The 23,528-nt window shown below is 41.8% G+C and overlaps 1 long non-coding RNA gene across 1 annotated transcript; it reads left to right on the top strand.

Annotated features, from left to right (window-relative positions):
* Positions 1–23,063, top strand: LOC139005649 (uncharacterized). Its single transcript, XR_011470689.1, has 3 exons — positions 1–48; positions 22,598–22,725; positions 22,813–23,063. It is a non-coding gene; the product is annotated as an uncharacterized lncRNA (long non-coding RNA).
* Positions 23,064–23,528: the final 465 nt, after the last annotated feature.

Here is a 23,528-nt window from a genome sequence, read left to right on the forward strand (position 1 = left end):
CGCGGTTAAAAGAAAGGTTACACCGGGGCCCCGGAAACCACAAAGCAGGTTTATTAAACGCGCCCCCCCCCCCCACCTTCCCCGGCTTCGTCCGTCTCTTTGCTACCTGGACGTGCACAAGGTGCCCCCCGCCCCCGAACGCAGAGACGCGAGGAACACGGTTTAGGAAGGGGCATTCCGGGAAGGACGCGGATCCGAGGGAGGAAATAAGACAATAGCCTTTGTTCTGCTCGGCGGCCGCGGCCTCTTTAAGAGAATCCACCAGGAAATGGGAGCTCGGGTTACAGCCTGCGCACCGGGAGCTGTGGGCGAGCGGGCGCCCGAGCGCGGCGCCCCAGACAAAGCCCGCGGGCAGCGGGGCCGGGGTTGGGGGGCTGCGGGGGAGGGGGGCTCGCCGCCAAGGTGGGCGCCCCGAAACGAGGAGGCGCCGCGCGCGCCCGCCCGCCCCGGGCAACGGCCGCCGCCGGCGCTTCCCCCACGGAGCAGGCGTCCCGGGGACGGGAAGGCTGCGGGGCAGTTATCGCAGGCAGTTGAGTTCCTTTTCCTGACCTCCCTTCCTCCCCGTGGCGACAGACTCTGTCCATTTAAAGAAATAGCGGTCGCTACCAACCGAAAGAGGTGACTCGACTGCCCGGTGGACGGGCCGGGTTCCTGAAGATAATAGCCCTCCCGGGGCGGGACCCCAGCGCCGGGACCGCCCTCGCCGGGGCGCACTCCGCGGTCCTGCCCGGGGAGCGGGGCGAGCGATGCCTGGGAAAACCATCGAGCTGGGAGAGGGGTCGGTGCGGGCTGCGGGTGTCAGCCCGGAGTACAGGTGGTCCGCTTGCAGCGGTTCTCAACCTGTGGGTCGCGACCCCTGTGGCGGTCGAACGACCCTTTCACAGGGGTCGCCTAAGACCATCCTGCATATCAGATATTTACCTTACCATTCATTACAGTAGCAACATTACAGTTATGAAGTAGCAAGGAAAATAATGTTATGGTTGGGTCACAACATGAGGAACTGTGTTTAAAGGGCCAGAAGGTTGAGAACCACGGGAAGCCTTATTGTTTTTATTAGGTATGGGCTCCCTAAACGCTCCTGACTGTCCACTTCAGGAGACTGAGAGCATTATAATTATGCTTCAATGCTAAGCCCTGCTAACGCAGACATGGGGGCTTAATGTGTGAATGTGTGTCATGTTGCAACTATGAAGATACCTATGGATGGATGTAGTGTATGTGTGTGTGTGTGTGTGTGTGTGTGTGTGTGTGTATACACGTAGAGACCAGAGCAGATTGCCCAAGATCCTCCCCATGGTACCTGCTGTCCTGCACTTCTCCAAAAGTTCAGACTTCTTCACACGCTCATCAGAACACTCTGAACCAGAATTTATTAAAGGGGTCGGGTGGGAAGCAGTCTTGTTCCTGGGAAGGTGGGGGTAATGGGTGTTTCTAACCCCCAAGGACCTCGGCAGCTTTTGTCACCTGGTAGGCCTGTCCTCCCCCAGGAGAGCTCGGGCCCTCACCAATGCCTCTTGGATCACCGGCTGCCGCCCCGCCCCGGCAATTACCTGTCTATCTGCCTTTGACCCATGGACTGACGTTGCAGATACTGGTTCTGATGCCCCATTGCTGGATTAAATCCTATAAACCTCGGCTTCATTTACTTCTCAATGTGGCAGTTGGCAACTGGCCCTCAGCTTCTATCAAATAGGGGTGGGGAACAGTACCCACCTCATAGGATTCTTGTATTAAATGAGCAAAATGCATGCAAAGTGCTCAATTACCTGAGTGTTTGTTACACATCGTATGTGCTCAATCAATGTTAGCTTTAATTATTTGACCTCAGGACTGAAACAGCTCTCAACTTCCCTCTCGTATCACCTCATCTTCTCCAAGCGACTCACTCAAGTAGCAGTTTGAATTAGAGTGTATGTAGTTCCAAAGCAAAATACATAGTAGCAACAGTGGCAAACACTGCTTTAGACTAGGGATGGACAATTTCTTTTTGAGAAGGGGCCGATAATAAATACTTTAGACTTTGTGCACAGAGTAGATACTTATATTAAGTAGATACTTACATAACAAGAGAGAAACAAATATCCATCACTTTTAATTGACAAAAATGTAATAGTAATAACAATTGCAATGCAGGTCTAATGATAAGAGGAATGGAAATCTTTTTTTTTTTTTTTTTTTTTTTGAGGGGGGATAGCATTTCACTAAGTTAACGCCCAATTCAAAGTGTTCTCTATCACCAAAAGTGAAATGTTTATCTGTTAATGCTGATCTGTAAGGAGAGTTTATGTATTTCATTTTTGGAAATATCTTTCCTCCCAGATTGGTACTGTCAAATATATCGATCCATGGACATATGATTTTCCTGAGCATGTTTATGGCTTAGAATACATTTATGCAATTAGAATTCTGTACATTCTCTTAGTGTTTCCCCTTTAGCATGCCATTACATTGCAGATTAATCACTTCCAATTGAAGGTTAGGTGGAAGCACCTCAGTTGCAGTTACGTGGATTTGAAATATGGAAATTTCCTTTTTACTGACATCAAAATCCATAAATGACTGTTGGAACGGTAGTTTGAGTTGAGAGAAAAATAAATTCCAAATTTATGTCGGAATGGAAATCTTGTTTCTTGTTTTAACTTTTGACAGCATGGAAAGTGTATAAAGCAGATTGATGTTTGTGATTCAAACAATGTTAGTTGCATCAAAATGATTTAACTGCAGTATATGCTCCACACGTAGCTCTATTTTGCCTTGTAGTTTTAGGTTGAGTTCATGAAAACCATGATCAAGTCTATAGTAAAAGCTAATTTCCAAAGCCATTCAGTGTTCGATAATAGTGGTTGAGGGAAGTTCTTTTCGTTCATTCATTCCTATCACTTGTTTCTCTATGCCTGTTTCCGGATTTCTTTGGAATAAAATGGGTGTCTTTTTAATATTTCATTTAAATTCCTAGATTGTCTTTATAGCTCTTTCTCTATGTTAAATGTAGTGGTTGATCTCAGAATTATAATTTGATTCTGTAATGATTACAGTCTATCTTCAAATAATATTATCTATTTTATGACTATATAAGAGGCCCGGTGCACCGGTGGGGTCTCTCTGCCTGACCTGCAGGGTTCGGGCTGAAACTGGCTCTCCAACATCCCACACATACACACACACACACAGGGGTCCAGGATTGCAAGAAAGTGCAGGCCAGGCCAAGGAACCCCACCGCTGCAGGATCAGGGCGGGGGAGGGACTGTGAGAGGGCTTCAAGGTGTGTCTGGCCCAGTACCGATCAGCCGGACCCCAGCAGCAAGCTAACCTACTGGTTGGAGCATCTGCCCCCTGATGGTTAGTGCACGTCACAGCAACTGGTCGAATGGTCAGACACTTAGCATATTAGGGTTTTGTTATATAGGATAAGAAATTTACAGCAGCATGCTTTTATTTGCCCCTCTCCCATTCTTTATATTGATTTATATTTCATTTCTACATGTTGTACATTGTAGGTTTTTTTGACATTTAAAAATTGGGAATATATGTATATAATAAAGGTACTAACATATATATCTCTTGTTAATTTGCCCAGATATTTGTCCTTTCTGGTGTTAGTTCTTCTTGCAGATCATATATAATTTCTCTTTGGCTTCAAGAACTTTTTACACCATTTCTTGTAGTGCAGTTTGGCGAAGTCTCTCAACTTTTGTCTGTATGAGGTTGTCTTTATTTCACATTCATATTTGAAAGATAGTTTTCACTATATAAAATTTTAGGTTGACAGATCTTTTTCCTCTTTCAGCACTTTAAACATGTCATTCTATTTTTATCTCCATTATTTTCTTATTAAAAGTCATGTGTAGCTCATATTTTAGCTCCCTGCATGTCATGATTCTCCCCCCTCCCCCCTCTGGATACTTTCAAGATCTGCTTTCTAAATTTGGTTTTCAGAATTTTGACTATGTTGTGCCTGAATGTACTTTCCTTTCTGTTTACTCTGCTTGATGTTGGCTGCAGTTCTTAGATCTGGAAGTGGATATTTTTCATTAGTTTTGGAAAATTCTCATCTATTATCTCTTTGAATGTTGTTTCTGCCTAGTCTCTCTCTCCTCTTCTTTTATTACTTCAATAATACAAATGTTAGACCACATGACATTATTTCATACGGCTCAAATACTCCGTTTTTAAAATAATTTTTTCTCTTTGTCTTACAATTTGGATGCTGTCTCCTTTCAAGTTTCTTTCCTCTCTGTTGTCATTTTTTACATTCTCCATCACTTTTCTGAAGTTGCTCATATCTTCATACTTGGTTTCCACTTCTTTAAGTCCTTTAGCATTTTTGTCATACTGTGATGATTCTAACATCAGGCTATTTCTTGATTAAGTTCTACCGATGTTTATCTTTCTTGACCAAAGGTTACATTTTCTTGCTTTTTTGTGTGTGTCTTGATTTTTTTTTTAAATGTGTGCTGGATATTTTATGTAAAAATAAAGTAGACAATGAATTAAATGATGTTTTCCTCTATAAAAGAACACACTCCTTCTATAAGGCCACTAGGATTTAGGTTGAGTAAATACAATCTGGATTATACTTACTTTATATTTATATTATAGTTGAATTAGATTTGGGCTATGTTGTACTTTTTTAGTTTGATTCATTCCACCACTGGCCTCAAATATTTTGAAGGCAGGATCCGGACTTTTCCTATAAGCGAGTGTCATCTTAGGGCTCTTATTCTCAACTTTTTTTCTCTTCTTGACATCTTCCTTAGCTTCCAGCCGTGAGGAAGACCTCACTTCTCTTTGGCTCCCAACCCCCGTTTCTTATCTGAATGTCTGAAGAGTCAGGGGTTTTCTCTCAGCCCTTCTGTCCTTCTACAAGTCTTTTCTGGCTTGAAAGCCCAGGGTATCTCTGAGAGTTTCTCAGCTCTTCTTCATTGCCCTTGTTTCTGTGGTCCTACCCCAGTAGTTAGTATCATTAGGAAGGAATTGTGAGGTAGTACGGTTTGCTCTGTGCCTGTGACTCCTGTAGATTCTAACCTGTCACATAAGCCCACGCACTGCCATTAAAATTTGTTAAAAGTTAGGCTGATTGCTACAATTACCATAGTTTATTCCTGTTTTCTACACTTTAGTCAAGGGTGAGAACTACTGTGTATCTTTTCTCTCATATGAAGGATTGTCCTTTCTGGAATTCAGTTCACTTAGTTTTATCTGTGCTCTCCTCTCTCTGATGTGTGTGTTTTTTAAAGCTATAATTATGTAGATTATCTGGTTTGTTTTGGGTGTTAGGGAGTGAATTATGGTCTCTTGTGACTTTCTACATACAAACTGAAAGAGGAACCTGAATGTCTAATCTTTATCCTCCAAAAATGTGATGGGGAGGGGCAAAGAGTGGGAAAGAATAAAGAGTTAAGAACGCGTGGAAGTGAATGTGTTTAATTTCAAAACCTATAGCTGTTGCCATAGAATAATGTTCTATTTTAAAAGTGAAAACAATAACATCTTAAACAATATAAACTACAATAAGGAACATCATCCATATATCTCCGCCAAACCAGAACTCCTTAACCTCATGGGTATGCTTCTCTAAGAGGGGTCTCTGTCAGAACTGGTGGGGTGGGAAAAAAGACGAGCTTACCCAAATAAGACATGGATTTTGAGCCCTAGCCAGTTTGGGTCAGTGGATAGAGCGTCGGCCTGCGGACCAAAGGGCCTGGGCCCTGGTTGGGGCGTGAGTGCGAGAGGCAACCAACGGATGTCTTTCCCTCTCTCTTCCACTCTCTCTAAAAGATCAATGGAAAAATATCCTCGGGTGAGGATTAACAAAAAACAACAAAAAACAGACAAACCATTTTAAGAAATACATGGATTTTGAAATATTGAGAATCCCTGCCCTACATTATATATTTTCTTTGTTATACCAGTCAGGGTGCAATCCAAGAAGCAGAATCGTGTGCGTGTGTGTGTGTGTGTGTGTGTGTGTGTGTGGTGTGTATAATATATATACACATATGTGTATATAGTGATTCTGCTTCTCTGATTGCATGCTGACTGATGCAGCAAAGAAAATGTATATATAGGGCAGGCAGTTGGGAAGAGCAGATGGATGTAAAGTGAGTAAAATCAAGAATAAGCTATGACTCAAAAGCATGAGCTGGAGAGCCCTTGAGGACGTACTAAAGCCCATGTCAGTTGTCACTGCCTCTGACTTTGTTGGCCTGGGTGTCCTACACAAGCTGGGGCCCGTTGTCATGGAAAATAGACGTGCCTGACACACGCCTGGCCCAGGAGTTGCAGAAGCTGAACTAGCACCTTGGTGAAGGAGGATCAATCACCAGCTCACACATCACAGAGGTGAGGCAAAAGAGAAATGACAATAGGTGCAAGCTACAAAATACCTGCTGCTACGCTGGATCGCCTCTCCCACACCTGCCAATCACAGCCTCACAATGGGCGGGGCTAACTCTTAACAGATCTCCTGGTCTCCGTCTCCACATTTTGTAATCTATCATTTCATCTTTTTCCAGATTGTGGGGGTTTTTTATTATTATTGTATGCCTTTACTTTTAAAATCAATTTTATTCAGGTACTTATATACAGCAAATTTTACCAATTTTAAATTTTAAAAATCAGTGAGTTTCAACAAGTTCTAAAACCTCCATCACCCCCAAAAGTTCTCTCATGCCCCTTTACAATCAACCCCCTCCCCCACTCCTGGCCCTGAGCAACCACTGATCAGCTTTCTGAAAAACTAAATGTCATACAAGTGAAATCCTACAGTATGCACTCTTCTGTGTGGCTTTCTATTTGACACAGTGCATTTGAGTTTCGTTCATCAGTGGTATTCCTTTATGTAGATTACTACAGTTTATTCACCAGTTGATGAACATTTGAGTTGTTTCCAGTGTTTGGCTATTATAAATAGACCTTCTAGGAAAAAAAATATATATGCCACTTCATTTTTTACCAAATCACACAATACTCTTTCTTGTGGCCCACCCTAACTAGAAACACATTAAAGGGAATTCTGGGAATGTAGTTTAAGCAAGCCAAGTTGTCAAATTATAAACTCACTACTTATAATAATCAGCTTTTAATAAGCCCCCTCTGACAGTTATTCTCCTAGAACTTTTCAATACTCTATCCCCTCTTTTCCCACCTAACCTGCAAATGACTGTATTCCATATGCCTTCTCCCTATGGCTTCCCCATCTTTCTTACTAATGCCACCATATTTCCAACCTCCAACTTAATGACCCTCAAAATAAGTTCTGACATGCTGCTCTCTGTATGCCATGTATATGGCCTATTCCCAAATCTTTCTGTTTTGTCCATAGATTCTCCTCTGTCTTTTCAGAAGTAGCAACTGCAGCTTGGATTATTGCCACTTCCCTTTTTCCAGCCCCAAAGTTCTATAGTTCATATTTGATCACTACTGGATCTTTCATCTCTGCTCAAATATCTTACTTCATTTACTCCCATTTCTATCCTCAAACCTTGTCCATATTACTCAAAACTCTACCCACACACACAAACTATGAAGCTATTTGTTGTCTGTGAAGTAGTACCTGAAAACCACCTCTTTTATAAATCCCTCTCACACTATATAGGTGGAAGGTGTCCAAAGGGTAAGGAGTTGGAGTGCTGGCATGGATTTATTATGTAAGAACTGCTCAGCTGTCCACTAATTATGACCTGGGAGGGTTCAGAAGGCACTCCCTTCATCAAAGCTTTAAGAAATGCAAACATCAGCATCCTTGTCAAGTTCTGTAGTAGCCATCGTCTGTAAGCCATTAATGATATCATTAAACTGCGGATGGTGGGATACTAGAATGACAGGTGCCTAGTGATATCACTTAACTATCTCAACTACCAACAACAAGGAAACCATGGTTGTCATAATGGATAGAGCTAAAGTGATCATCAGTATGGTTTGATCTTTGGTGATGGCACAAATTGTATGAGCCACTGGCTCAGATTCCTATGGCTCTTATTAAATTTTATCCTCCCTCTCAAACCTCATGGGAAGTTTTCTAGTGTCCACTATACTGAAGAAGAGTAAGTTCAGGTCTGATTACAGATGGGGGGTCGGTGGGGGGTGGGGGGACTATGCTGGCATCACTAAAAAGTGAACAACTGTGACTACTGCCCCACTCAGGAGTGGACCTAAAAAACAACAACAGTGGTTATGGAAAATCCTTCCATTGGTCAGAACCGGATATGGATTTGCATTTTTTGTCCCCAAAGTTTCTGGAAAAACCACTCTTTGTGGACTTAAAAAACACCTTGTTCTTCCTGTAGTATCCCAAAAAGCATTGCTTCTGAACAGAAAACTGATTTTATGTCAGGTCACATTCACTGGGCTATCATGGTCCCCGTCATGTTGAAGCAGTTGACCTGATGGGATAGCGGGATGGCCCTTTGCAAACTCCGTTGTGGTGCCAGCTGGATGACACTTTGCAGGGCCAGAGTAAATTCTTCCACTGAGCAAGCAACTAATACATGGTGCTATTTCTCTCAGTTTCAAGAATTAAGGAGTGGAAATGGGATTGGCTCCTCTCATTACTAACCCTGGTGGCCCACTAGCAAAAAATGGTGCTTCCCATCCTCTCAACTTTGCTCAGTTGGTTTAGAAGTCTTAGTTCCCTTGCAGGACAACCAAGATGGCAGCATAGGTAAGCACCTGAACTTGCTGCCGTGCACAACCACAATACAACTACAACTAAAAGACAAAACGAATATCATCCAGAACCACGGGAAGGCTGGCTGAGTGGAAATTCTACAACTAGAAGGAAAGAGAAAAGCGCATTGAGTTTGGTAGGAGGTGCAGAGGTGCGGAAGTGCAGAGATACAGAGGCCCGTAGGAAAGGGGCTGGCAGCTGGGTACGCTGTTGTCTTTTTCAATCAGGAAGGAGATACAAGCTCCCGACTGCTCTGAACTCCAGTTCCAGGCAAGAATTTGGGGACCCAGACTCATACGGAGAGAAACTGTACTGTCTGGCATCGGGCTGGGAAGTCAGGGCGGCTTTCTCGCAGAGGTGCTTGCAGCGGTCATTGTTCCTGCACGGGGCCACGGGACACAGACCCCGGGACCACTCTGAGGCAGAGCGGACTGGCAGCCATTGTGGTTTGCTCCGCCTTGGTGATTCCCTGAGACCCCGCCCACCCAATTTACAACCCCATCCAAGCTGTAGTGCAGAGGCTTTTGCATACGAATGGCCTGGCCTTTCTCCGCTTAAAAACCTATCAAACTGTAGCTGGGTCAGAGAACCCCAGAGCTTCCAAAAGAAGGCCTAGGGCTCGTCAGCAGCCTGCATTACTTCACAGCTGCACCATCTGGGCACCTCCAAACCCCAAACAAAGAGGAGGAATCTGCAGATCTCTCTGTAGCTCCTGCTGAGTGGACTCAGGCAGAGGCTGACTTTGCACCTCCTTGGAGATCCAAGAGCCAGTGTACCCAGTGGTCAGAGTGAGACCATCCAGATTACAACTCTTCACATCCATAAGAGACACACTCAAGGGGCAGACTCAGTGAGTACCAAAGCCCCACTGAAGCAAGTCCTGCCCCATAAGGGTGTCTCCTGCACAGTAGCTCTTCCATTGTAGACACAGCTGGTCCTCACAGTCAATTGGCCTGGAGGTCAATTCCTCCCAGTGATATCAACAATAATCAAGGCTTAACTACAACAAGACTGTGCACACAGCCCACAAAGGGGTGCACCAAGAGTGTCCACCTCAGGTAATTAGGGAGGCTGAGCCACTGGGCCCTATAGGACACCTAGCACAGAAAGCCACTCTATCAACACAGGGAAGCATAAAAAATGCGGAGACAAAGAAACAGGTCACAAATGACAGAAATGAAGGAAAGCAAACTACTGGATATAGAGTTCAAAACCACACTTATAAGGTTACTTGAGAATCTTCTAGAAACCTCCAAGAAATATAGTGAGACCCTCAAGGATATGAAAAAGGACCAATTGGAAATTAAGCATACACTGACTGAAATAAAGAATAATATACAGAGCTCCAACAGCAGACTAGAGGATCGCAAGAATCAAGTCAAAGATTTGAAATATGAAGAAGCAAAAAACACCCAACCGGAAAAGCAAAAGGAAAAAGGAATCCAAAAATATGAAGATAGTGTAAGGAGCCTCTGGGACAGCTTCAAGCATACCAACATCAGAATTATCAGAATTATAGGGGTGCCAGAAGAAGAGAGAGAGCAAGATATTGAAAACCTATTTGAAGAAATAATGACAGAAAACTTCCCCTACCTGGTGAAAGAAATAGACTTACAAGTCCAGGAAGCACAGAGAACCCCAAACAAAAGGAATCCAAAGAGGACCACACCAAGACACATCATAATTAAAATGCCAAGAGCAAAAGACAAAGAGAGAATCTTAAAAGCAGCAAGAGAAAAACAGTTATCTACAAGGGAGTACCCATACGACTGTCAGCTGACTTCTCAACAGAAACCATGCAGGCCAGAAGGGAGTGGCAAGAAATATTCAAAGTGATGAATAGCAAGAACCTACAACCAAGATTACTCTACCCAGCAAAGCTATCATTTAGAATTGAAGCTCAGATAAAGAGCTTCACAGATAAGAAAAAGCTAAAGGAGTTCATCACCGCCAAACCAGTATTATATGAAATGCTGAAGGGCATTCTTTAAGAAGAGGAGGAAGAAGAAAAAGGTAAAGATAAAAATTATGAACAACAAAGTGACAACAAATACATATCTATCAACAAGTGAATCTAAAAATCAAATGAATAAAAAAATCTGACAAACAGAATAAACTGGTGAATAGAATAGAATCAGGGGCATAGAAAGGGAGTGGACTGACAATTATCAGGGGGAAGGGAGTGTGGGGGGTGCAGGAAGAGACTGGACAAAAATCGTACACCTATGGATGAGGACAATGGCAGGGGGCAGGCCTTAAGGGTAAGGGGTGGGGTGGGAACCGGGTGGAGGGAAGCTATAGGGGAAAAAAGAGGAACAACTGTAATAATCTGAACAATAAAGATTTATTTATTTTTTTAATGCAGAAAATGTAAAAAAAATAAAAGAATTTAGTGCATAGAAAAAAAAAGAAGAAGTCTTAGTTCCCAAAGGAAGGGTGTTTTCACTGGGGACACAATGGTTCCATCAAACTGGAAGCTGAGACATTTCGAGTTTTTCATTCTATTGAACCAACTGACAAAAACGGTGGCTCACTATATTAGCTGGTGTTATTGGTCCTGATACTCATGGGGAAACTGGGTTGCCACTACACAATGCAGGCAAGAAGAGTATCTCTGTAATTTAACAGGTCCTCTGAGGACACCTCTTCATACGCCTATGTAGTGTGGGAAAAGTTACTAGAAAACTACAACCCAGACAGCAGGAATGCAAAGGGTACAGATCCTTTGGGAATGAAGGTTTGAGTCTCCCTCCAGGAAACCTGAGGTGCTTGATGACCAGATAGTGGGAAAAGGAGGTTATAAATATGAGCATATTTTCTTTAACATGACTATATTCCTACATGTGTTCATGTGTGTGTATATATCCCTTTTTTTCCCTCTCCCATTTCTCTACTATCTAACATAAGAACTAACTTTATATTTTAAAGGAGGAGTGAGATCCAGCTATAAGACAAATGGACATCATCTAGAGATGAATCTGGCCCTAGCCAGTTTAGCTCACTGGATAGAGCATAGACCTGTGGACCAAAGGGTCCCGGGTTCGATTCTGGTCCAGAGCATGTACCTTGGTGGTAGGCTCCTCCCCGGCCGGGCCCTGGTCGGGATGTGTGCAGGAGGCAACTAATCAATATGTTTCCCTCACATTGATGTTTCTGTCTTTCCCTCTCTTCTACTTTCTCTAAAAAGATCAATGGAAAAATATCCTAGGGTGAGGATTAACCATAAACAAACAAACAAACAAATATAATAATTGCCTGTTATATTCTTTTTTGCCCTTTTATTTTAAATCTTTATTTGTTTTTGACATTTTTGCTGTACATCTTCTGAACATCATATAATTAGATTTTTAAAAACCCTTTCTGACTTGACCTGCTTTTTTACTTATGAGTACATATCAATTGTGTATGGTGATTATAGATTTACCTGGCCATGTCCCTTAAAATTTCTATTTGTCCTACTTTTTCTATGTTTATTTGTTCTCCTTTTATGGAAAAGACAGTCAATCGGGCAAATATCCCATGTGCTACCCTGACTTTAGGAGAAGCAACATGAGTAACCCTGAGCAACAGGAATGAAAGTGATATGTCACTTCTGGCCCAAAGCTGGAAAGGTGGGTTTGCGTTCTCTATGTGTTCTTTTATTCTGTTGCAACCACTTACCAGATGCCGATGGCAAAGACTTCATCAATCAAGTCCTTCAATTGCTGTGTAAAGCAGTCTCCTACCAACCTGCACTGGTGTGCAGCAAGGATGAGAAGTAAATTGTGTTTATGTTATGTCAGTGAGGTTTTTTCTTTTTTTTATGTTTAATCCTCACCAGAGGATATTTTTTCCTTTGATTTTTAGATAGAGTGGAAGGGAGAGGGAGAGACAGAGAGAAACACAGATGTGAGAGAGACAGATCCATTGGTTGCCTCCCACATGCCCCAGACCAGAACTGGGAGCCTGCAACCGAGGTACGTGCCCTTGACAGGAATCAAACCTGGAGCCCTTCAGTCCACAGGCTGATGCTCTATCCACTGAGTCAAACCGGGTAGGGTTGTCAATGAGATATTAAAGTTAATGTATCATCATAGTATCAAATAGCCTATTATGATGAATAAGTTATATTAAAATCTTTAGAATGATTGTGTTTTAATTTTCTTCCCTTTTTCCATTTTTTCCCTTGGTTTGAAATGTCTTTGGCCTATTTCTATTTATTTTGTATTTAGATTGTGTTCATGGGGAAGATTTCCATTACTGCTTTGGAGTCCAACGGGGCCTTAAAAGTATGTTTTATTCAGGATCTAATTGTTCTTATTTGTGTTGATGGATCCTTCAGACTGTCTGGAACACCATGCTATTGCAAGTGGAATCACTTGTTTTTCTTGCAAATACACAGATGCCCACCACAAGTCTCCTGTCGCATATCACAGGTTCATAGACCCCAAGCCAAAATTCTTTGTCCAGATGTGTTTCAGAATTCATATATTTTGGATTTAGAAAGATTATATAGCATATCAAATCAAAGATTAAAATGATCCAGCAGCCAAATATGGGAATATTCAGAAAAAAAATAGGGTAAATACAGACAATCAAATAGCCTCCAGTGGTTTATATCAGAGTCTGCCACCAAATTAGTTATGAAAAAGTGTTTTTTCATAGTTTTTCTGGAATTATGAATAAGGTATTCTAGACCTGTATTCTTTTGTTGGGCTACAAAGTAATTGATTAACTTATTGATTTGTTAGTGACATTCTATTCTAAGGATAAATGCTGGCCACTTTAGTTGAAATTAGTGTTTTCCAAGTCTCTTCAACAACAATGCTTTTCATTTGGTTTTTACCAGCAATATCTACACTACCAAATGGAGGTCATTTCATTTCAGCATCATGTTTACTGATTATAAATTTTAATGTGGATACAAGTTTTTAACATTATTTATCACGTCAACATGCTTTCATAGCAGGTCAACTAAAATAGTGAAATATTCTGGAAACTATCACATATGAAGGATATTTGAAGAAACCAAGTATGTTATGGAGTAGACAGCCAGGGGAAATGTCAAGTGCATTAAAGACAGAGCTTCAGAAGAAAGTTTAGAAGCCTCTCATTCTGACTTTCTATCCACTATAGGAACCCCATCCTAAAGACTTCCAAGTATACAATCACTGCTCTCTTCTGGAGCAAGCAAGCACACTACTTTTTAAGGCAAGTGTCTACATTGTTTAATTGCTAAGCTAACAGTTTTCCCTTATACTGAGAAGCTTATTGTTCTTATCCACAATCTATCTAGGATACACACACACACACACACACACACACACTTTGTTTTCTCCAAGATAAATTCACCCAGTTTCTTCAAAATAGACAAGGACAAAAATGCTCACATTGCAAATTTCAGAATAAATATCCCAAAATGGAGATGATAAAATGATAAGAGTAAAACTCACAATAAGAAAGAGTTTTCTGATTCTGCTGGTCTGGAAGAAGAAACACACATTTATGTTGTGAACCGTCAGGGGAGAGGAGCGGCCTCCAGGAGCTGAGGATCTCAGTCTTACAACCACAAGGAGCTGAATTCTGCCAGCATCCATCAGAGCCTGGAAGAAGTCTCTGGGCCTCGGATGAGATCTCGGCCACACCAGGTTACAGCCCACGAGGCCCTGAACAGAGGGCCTGGCTAAGTTGTGCCCAGACTCACAGAGGACATGGACCCACACAAACTATGAGAAATGAATTCATGTTCTTTCAAGATGCTAAATTTAAGTAATTTGTTACACTTTTTAAAAAAGAAAGGATTTTCTAAATTGAGCTTTTCAATAGTGAAGCCTACTCCTTTCCAGTGTGGGGATACCTCGCTTTGTGTGGTAATAAAACACAGTGCGGGATCATTTGATCTTCACAAGACATTTCTGAGAAAAATGGCATAACCTGCTGGCCCCCGAGTGTCTCCCCAGTTCCAAAACTGCGCGATTCTTTGATGCCAAATGGATGGGAAGTGATTAAATAAAACCTCTTTTCCAGTCCTCTTCCTTCCTCACTTAATGAGTGATTAACCTCACATTGAATCATCCTTCCTAAGAAAGTTCTGAGTTTGTTATGCCCAGCTGTCTTTTAGTCAGTTTGAACTTAAAAGGCAATTTTTACAAAATTCCCAGCAGAGGTGCCAAATACTGATTTATGGCTGCCAGAAAGGATGCGTGTCCTGTTCTAATCTGTAGTATATTTCATAAAGTGAAACTGGATTCAAAAGGACATTTTAAAAAAGATTTTGAATTGGTATAGTTATGATTACACGGCTCTCAGGGAGAATGACTGTTTTGTCATTTGATACATTATTGTTTGTTGTCAAAATACAGAGAAATTTTTAAAAATAAAAAGATTAAAAACCAAAAAATACTTTTAGCAAAGGCAGATATTCTACAGGATACTTAAAGTTGCATGAAAGGGCATCGCTAAGGATAAGGAGCTATTACTGCACACACATCTCACTGGGCTTCAATAAAATGCTATAGAAACCTTGAATGACAGCATCTGTACCGCGTATTGGCTGACAATTGGGGAAAATTGATTAAAATGTTGATAAAAATGGATCAAAAACCATTTCTTAAGCAAGTGGTTTACCTTAAAACATGTAAATATGTTTTTTTATATACTGCCAAGGCTTTTTAAAAAATACCTCTTATTTTTTGTTTTTAACATGGGTCTGTAGATACATCTTTCTTTCATAAACTACACCCATAATTCATGGTCTATGATTTCTGGCTTGAATTTCTTTTTTTAAATATATTTTTATTGATTTCAGAGAGGAAGTGAGAGGGTGAGAGAGATAGAAACATCAATGATGATAGAGAATCATTGATTGGCTGCCTCCTGCACTCCCCCTACTGGGGATCAAGCCCACAACCCGGGCATGTGCCCTTGACCGGAATCGAACCTGGGACTTTTCAGTCCACAGGCCGACCCTCTATCCATTGACACAAACCGGCTAGGGCTTGACTTTCTTTAACGTGCATCGAGGACTTCAAATCACATATAAAATAACCGAGTAAAGAATCTTAGACTTTGCATTTTTCTTTTGCCAATCTTTTCTGGCTGCCTCCCCACAACTAGTTCAACAGCTATTTCAAGTCCTTACCCCTTTCCAATCTTTGCAAAGTGTTAAACTTAGTTTTCACAGAAACCACAACCCTCTCTCTTTTCATGCCATGTCATCAGTTTAGTCAATATTTCATTAATTTGAATAATTAAAACAACAAGAACAACTGGTAGAAACCAGTCTGGGAACAAATCGGGATGCTTGACATACGGAGAACATGACTGGGGAGTAGACATGCCCAGAGTGTACTAGAGAGCGTCTACCAACTGCTGGCATGGGTGTGCCAGGGCACTTGTCTGTGTGTTTTGCAGAAGGAATGAAAAGCATGGGTTAATTTAGATAGTTTGTTAAAATAAGTTTCTTTTAAAACACTACTCTAGAGTCAGATGTGCCCCAAAATACAATGCAGGTGTTACTGACATGGTGTAGCTAGCTCATGGGGTCCTTTGTATGAGTTTTAAAAGGCACTCCCCCAACACAGGGTTTAGTGAGAAAAGCATGGATTAGATTTTAGTCTCCATTTGCCTCTCCAGCACAGTGCCACTTTGGTGGGCTCTTTTGTGTAAAAGTACAGCCAACACAGCAGCCCTGGCTCCTGGGATAGAAGATGGAATGTGATTAGGGGGAGAGGACAGGGGCTGATCTGTACTCATCATGGAAGGGGGGGGGGGGGGGGGGGCACAAAGAAGCAGGAAGGATGGGCAAGATCTGACCTGTGAGGCAGGAAGACTTCAGTCCTGGAAAAGACACCATATAGATTTCGTGACAGCTGATGCAGACAGACACTCTGTCCTAGCCAACCTACAGCCTGTTTGTGGGAGAAAGTTCTTTAGCAAAGACGACTATATAGTCAGTATTCATTTTACCACAGGCTCCTGGACGGCTCCCCACCCTTCCTCCCCTGCTACTCCACTCCCCTGCTACTCCACTCCCCTGCTACTCCACCTCCCCTGCTATTCCACTCCCCTGCAACTCCACCTGCCCTGCTCTACTTACCCTGCTATTACACTTCCCGTACTATCACTGCTCCCAACTGCACAAAAGAGATCACTAAGATCAACTTTCAGAGCTCTCCTTCTTGACCCTGAGGCTTTTCTGCTCCCCTCAAAAAATTTCCTATCTATTGGGTAGCTCCTTTCACAGACGACAGGACCTTTCATTCTAGAATTTATTATGAAAAACAAAATGAAAATGCCTGGTTGACATAGCACAACATGAAGTTTATTTTTACTGAAGTGTTTAGAGTCAATGAAATAACAAACATAAGTGACTGACAAGGAAAAGAAATTAAAGAACTAGTCCCTGAGAGCAAAGGGGATTCCAAGGGAGGTGATATGGAAAGCAAACTGAAATCTGTTTTACAGTCTTATTTATCTTTAACTATGCCTGAAAAGAGAGAAGTTGATAATGAAGTTGGTTTTTCTTGTTTAATTTGCTTCTTGGCTTGTGTGTTTTGTTTTGTTTTGCTTTTTGGTATTAGAGCTCAACCTTTGAGCCCTATAACACCACAGAACTTCCAAAGGAGCTTTGAAGATTTTATTTTTTATAAACAAAAGCACCATTAATATAAAATAGCTAATTATAAGGTAGTTCATTAACTGACCTATAAGTGTATTTTTTAAAACTATAGAATTTAAACACTAAAAGGCAGAGATCATCCTAATAAGTATGTACCCTAATGGGGAGATTACTGCCAATGCATAGGTGACTACCCTGGTCTTGCCAACTGTGTGGTCTTCAGCTCTGCTTCATTTCATTGTTGAAGTGCTCCTTGCCTGTGTATGGTGTTCTCATGCCTCATAAAATCAAACGGTAAACCAAACATTTGCATAATTCAAGACAAATAAGCATGTCTTGTCCTATTGAATATAAAAATATTTTATGCCAGGTACTAGGGCAACTCAGCACTCTTTCGTCTTTCCCTTAGAATTACAGTGTTTAGAGCTATAAGGATCAGAGAGATCATCTGGACCATGTCTCGCTCAGCACCTTTCTCACCCAGAGGTCTTGTTAATTACAAGGTAGATTGCAGAGTCTCACCCCATTTCTGACTCAGTAGGTCTGGGATGGGGCCTAAGAATTTGTATTTCAACAAGGTTTGTGATGTTGATGCTGCTGATCTGGGGATAACACTTTGAGAATCAGCCCAAGCCCCTCACTTCACACTTGAGGAAACGGAGCCTTAGAAAATTGAAGTGTTTGGCCCAAAGTGATACAACCCATTAGAGCAGTGGTTCTCAACCTTCCTGATGCCGCGACCCTTTAATACAGTTCCTCATGTTGTGGTGACCCCCAACCATAAAATTATTTTCATTGCTACTTCATAACTGTAATTTTGCTACTGTTATGAATCGTCATGTAAATATCTGATATGCAGGATGTATTTTCATTGTTACAAATTGAACATAATTAAAGCATAGTGATTAATCACAAAAACAATATGTAATTATATATGTGTTTTCCGATGGTCTTAGGCGACCCCTGTGAAAGGGTCGTTCGACCCCCAAAGGGGTCGCGACCCACAGGTTGAGAACTGCTGAGCCAAGACCAGCCCCCAGGCTTTCTGACTTTCACTTGCTAATTATCCATTGTTTCTTTTAAGGCTTAATCAACTTTTGCTTTGGCACCAGTCAGGATCTCAAAAATCACTCTGCTACTTCTCTCTACTAATCTTTACAGTGAATTCACGCAGTAGTGTCCGGTATGAATTCTGTAATCTTCCAGCAGGACCAGCCCTGAGAGCCTCCTCTGAGGTCCTCCCTCTCCCTAAGAAAAAGTGTCCTGTGGCCCCGCCGGAGTGGCTCAGTGGTTGTGTGGACCTACGGTTCGATTCCTGGTTAGGGCACATGCCTGGGTTGCAGGCATGATCCCCAGTGTGGGGCATGCAGGAGGCAGCCGACCGATGATTCTCACTCATCATTAATGTTTCTATCTCTCCCTTCCTCTCTGAAGTCAATAAATATGAGAGTCCTGTGCCCTAGTCTTGGTGCATTTTTCTTTCTAGAAAAACTTCTACCAAACCCTTAAACAACAAATTCTTGGTAAAATTCCCATTTGCATTTAGAAAGGTTCTTTTTTCTTTTTCTTTCTATTCCCTTTTTTCCTTTTCAGAGCTTTACTCTTTTAGATCCTTAGTTTGACCTCCTTCTATTAATAACTTCTCAGGCAACCCTGAGGAGCTTTCTCTGCTTTCCTTCACACATCTTTATTTTGTCAAAATAAATCTGAAGAAGAAATCTCTTATAATTTCTAACCATGTTTCTGATCAGTTTTGATTTTAGAGTCTCTTTTTGGCAGCCTCCTCCTGTCTGTCGTCTGCTGCTTTCCATCAAGGCTAACATCTCAATGGGAGCAGATCACTTCGGTGCCTCCATGGCTCCTCCTCACCTTACCTTAGCTCTTCACATGTGCCTCTCTCATTTGTTCTTATTTGACAGGCTATCTCTCTCCTCCTTGCACTTCCTCCCATTAATTACTTCCTATCCAGGTCTCTTGGGTTCCCGTTAGTGAGCCTCAAAGTAATTTTCTGGTTGACATCATCTTTGTCTCTTCCTGCTTGGAACATGATTTCCTCAGGCTGCATGCTTACTTTCCAAATGTCTTAGGGGAAACGTATGGGATAGAGAAAAGAATATATGGAAAGAGCACCAGCGTGTGAGTTATATGAGAAAAAGTGGTGTGGATGGGCAAGTCACTTGACTTCTCCGGGCCTCACTTCCTCAACCATAAGACATGAACAGGTTGGTCCAGCAAGAGTTGCAAACTCAAAACCTGCCAACAGAGTCCAGGCAGGTTATGTAAACAATTGAAGCAGAGACTGTGGGAAACTGGGGAATGCACGCCACAGCCAAAGGACATAGTTGCTTTTGGGGCTCTAATTACAGCTGTGGGGAAACCGTTGTCAGATAATCTGATTTTTCAAGAGTGATCAGGAATCTAGATTTTTTTAAAAAATGTGAGCTCTCCTTATTTTAAATGTGGACAACTAATACAAATAATGAACCAGACAGGGCACATCCCATCTGCAGGCCAGATTTGGCCTAGGCTGCCCGTTTGTGACCTTTAGATGAGATGGGACCTTTAAATTCCTTGCAGTTCTAAAATGTCATGAGTCTAGGGAGGTAGAAGAAGGTAAAGCAGGGATAAAGAATGATGGAGGAGACTTGACTTTGGGTGGTGAACACACAATACAATATACAGACGATATAGTATAGAATTGTACACCTGAAGCTTATATAATTTTATTAACCAATGCCACCCCAATACATTCAATAAAAAATAAATAAAAATAAAATTTCATCATTCTTCAATAATGTGTTCTAAAGCTAACGAGCTCTCCCTGGGTACATTCCTTCGATTGGTTCCTCATCATTTGTGTTTGTTTATTTGGCTACCAGTCTCCTAGGGAACACTCTGGAGTTTATTGTAAGAGCAAGGTACAACTTCTTCCTCCTGCCTCTGACATAAAATGACCAAGTATTTTGCTACCAGACTCTTAGCATCACAATCAGCTGAGCACACACGCTGTCCTGTGACCGCTGACTCTGGTGTGTGGATTGGTTCTGGGGTCGGCAGCCTCCAGGTCAGGGGTCCTCAAACTTTTTAAACAGGGGGCCAGTTCACTGTCCCTCAGACCATTGGAGGGCCGGACTATAGTTTAAAAAAAAACTATGAACAAATTCCTGTGCACACTGCACATATCTTATTTTGAAGTAAAAGAACAAAACGGGAACAAATACAATATTTGTATTTGCATGTGGCCCGCGGGCCGTAGTTTGAGGACCCCTGCTCCAGACAGTGTAAAGTCTGCTCCTCTGTTCCTTTGGAGACAAAATTTTAGTTCTTCCATGTACTCTATGCAATGCTGATTCACAGACCAGTCTAACTAGGAGAAAGCTCAACAGTCAAAGAAAGACTTGAGGTTCAGAAGCCCAAGGAAAGGAATGGATGCTAAACAATAAAAAAAAAAAAAGGAGGAAGTGCCTTAAAAGGACAGTAGAGCCAAACAATATTCATAAGATCCTGCCTTATCCCACTGCACATCTTTCTTAGAAGTTTCCTGCAAAGGAGAGCCTTTGGCCGTTCCCGCAGGCCAGCCTTCCCTGGACCTGCGCTCCTCTGTCGGCGTTCCTCTCTGTCTTCCATCCAAGAACCGTCACGTTTTATTTCTGGTTAAACCCTGGCTGGCCGGCCGGCTGCATTCTTTCTCTTGTCACGTTAGGTCACTCAGGAGTAGGACCTGTCATTTCCTCCTGTAACTGGACCTTGAGAATCTTCACATTTCAGTGTTTTAGTGGAATTAACTAACAATGACACTTGAGAAAGAAAATAAGGCCCATGGACCACTGATATTAATGAGGAGGAAAGAACCCTCCCTGCAAGTTAGAGTTTCTGTGAGGCAGCAGCAGATAGCATTACTGATAAAGGTAGGTGTCCACACATTATGGGATTGGAAACTATTTCTCACACTGCCAGTTCTCTATAAGAATATTTAATTTTTAAAATTTTCATGACATAACATTTTTGTATGCATTTTTACAAGCGTGTACAAAATCACTTGATACCTTTTAACCAGGGACTGGCATGTAGTTTCAGGTAATTCATTTACATTTAGGTTATGATTACATCTTCATTAACTTCTAAATCAGTACTTCTCAAATATTTCTTCAAGAAATCCTCTAGGAGCCCTGACCAGTTTGGCTTAGTGGATAGAGCATTGGCCTGCGGACTTGGGGGTCCCAGGTTCAATTCCGGTCAAGGGCATGTACCTTGGTTGCGGGCACCTCCCCAGTGGGGGGTGTCCAAGAGGTGGCTGATCGATTTTTCTCTCTCATCGATGTTTCTAACTCTCTATCCCTCTCCCTTCCTTTCTGTAAAAAAAAAAAAACACAATAAAAAATATATATATTTTTAAAAGAAATCCTCTAGGGGTTTATGAATTTTAAGTTGGAAAGTTAATTAATGTATGAATAGGAACTAGGTCCTGGAATGAGGCACTTCTAGGTGTTATCTCAGCAGATTATTTAACCTAAGCTTCTATGTCCATAAAATTGAGCGAATGTTAGCAAGATTTAAATAAAATAATGCTTAAAAAGAGTTCAACACAGTGCCTAGTATATAGAAACCACACACACACACACACACACAGAGCCAAGCGGCTTCTACTATACGGTTATTATTACCATTGCTGGCTACAAAATATATATCTATATTTATATCTATATTTATATCTATACTAGAGGCCTGGTGCACGAAATTCATGCACGGGTGTGGGGGTGGGGGAGTCCCTCAGCCAGGCCTGTACCCTCTCCAATCTGGGACCCCTGGCTCCTAACCACTTGCCTGCCTACTGGCTTGATCGCTGCCTAACCGCTCCCCTGCTGGCCTGATGGCCTCCAACTGCCCTCCCCTGCCAGCCTCATGGCCCCCTACTGCCCTCCCCTGCTGGCCTGATTGCCCCTAATCGCCTCTGCCTCGGCCCCCACCACTGTGGCTTTGCCCAGAAGGAAGTCAGATGGTAGGAGGATGTCTGGTCTCCCGGTCTAATTAGCATATTACCCTTTTATTAGTATAGATTTATATCTATATTTATATCTATATCTATTATCTACATCTATATATCTATATCTATACCTATACCTTTATCTATATACATCTATCATCGATTCTTGCTTTTTATTCCATTTTTGTCATAGATATTTCATCTAATATCTTAAAATAACACACAGACACAGAGAAGACAGGATTGGTGGTTAGTGCTATGTTATGATCTGAGGCACCCTATAAAGAACTTCTTAATAATCTTATTTAAATTTCTCCCTTGCCACTAAGTTTCTTTTTTTCAGGACTGAATCCCCATCTTCTTGTATCACAACGGCTAGTTGTCTGCCAAAATGTGTGCTTCCCCTCAGAGACCTGAGCTGTCACTGGAAGCAGCTACCCCGACAAGGACTCAAATGCTAACTGGTGGAAGGTGAGTAGACGTACTGTGTGGCATTTTCTGGTCAGGATTTAAGAAGCAGGTGTATGTCCTCCATCATCTTTCTCTGTCCATCAGCAGGATTCATTTGAAGATGAGGCCCTAGGAAGGAGACTAACCATAAGGTGGCAAGAGCTGGATCCCTGAACTACGTACAGCATGGAGGAAAGCTGCCTATTAACGGGGAGAACTTACCATAGAAGATTAAATAAATGAGAAGTAAATCTCTACTATGTTTGTGCTACATATATTCTGGGGTCTATTATTTACTTCCCCTAACAATACCCTAGTTAATACAGAAATTGATCCTTTGAAGGAAATGCTGCTATAATAAAAACCTAAAGTAAATGTATTTGGCTGAACATTTGGGCAGCAGATGGCAAAGAAACAGATGTTGGGTGCTAGAAAGATGGAGACCCATGTTATGGATTGGCAAAGCATTTTAAAACTATGTCTATGACAACTAAAAAGCAGAGTTCATTCCTACAATGGACCATGACTGTTATATATCTCCAGTTCTTTACTTTCTTAATCGTTTTTATTATGCTTATCTTGTCCCTGTTTTATCATCCTATAATAAAAAGTGCATATAACCTCTCTATATGTTTATATATCATCATACTGATAAGAGCTTTAAATGGGAAGACTTTTTATCTCCCAAAGGTGATGGACTTTGAGCCATGGGCTTGAACTGGATTGGACTATAATATGTGTCCTTACGGTGAGGGAGAAAAAAAAGATATGTATGAATATTTAGTGAAATGAATGGCAGATTGAGAAAGAGCCAACATTTTGTT

This window comes from Myotis yumanensis, unplaced genomic scaffold, assembly GCF_028538775.1.
Source record: "Myotis yumanensis isolate MYYU_CA2020_CCGP unplaced genomic scaffold, mMyoYum1.0.hap1 SCAF_3, whole genome shotgun sequence".
Taxonomy (NCBI): Eukaryota; Metazoa; Chordata; class Mammalia; order Chiroptera; family Vespertilionidae; genus Myotis; species Myotis yumanensis.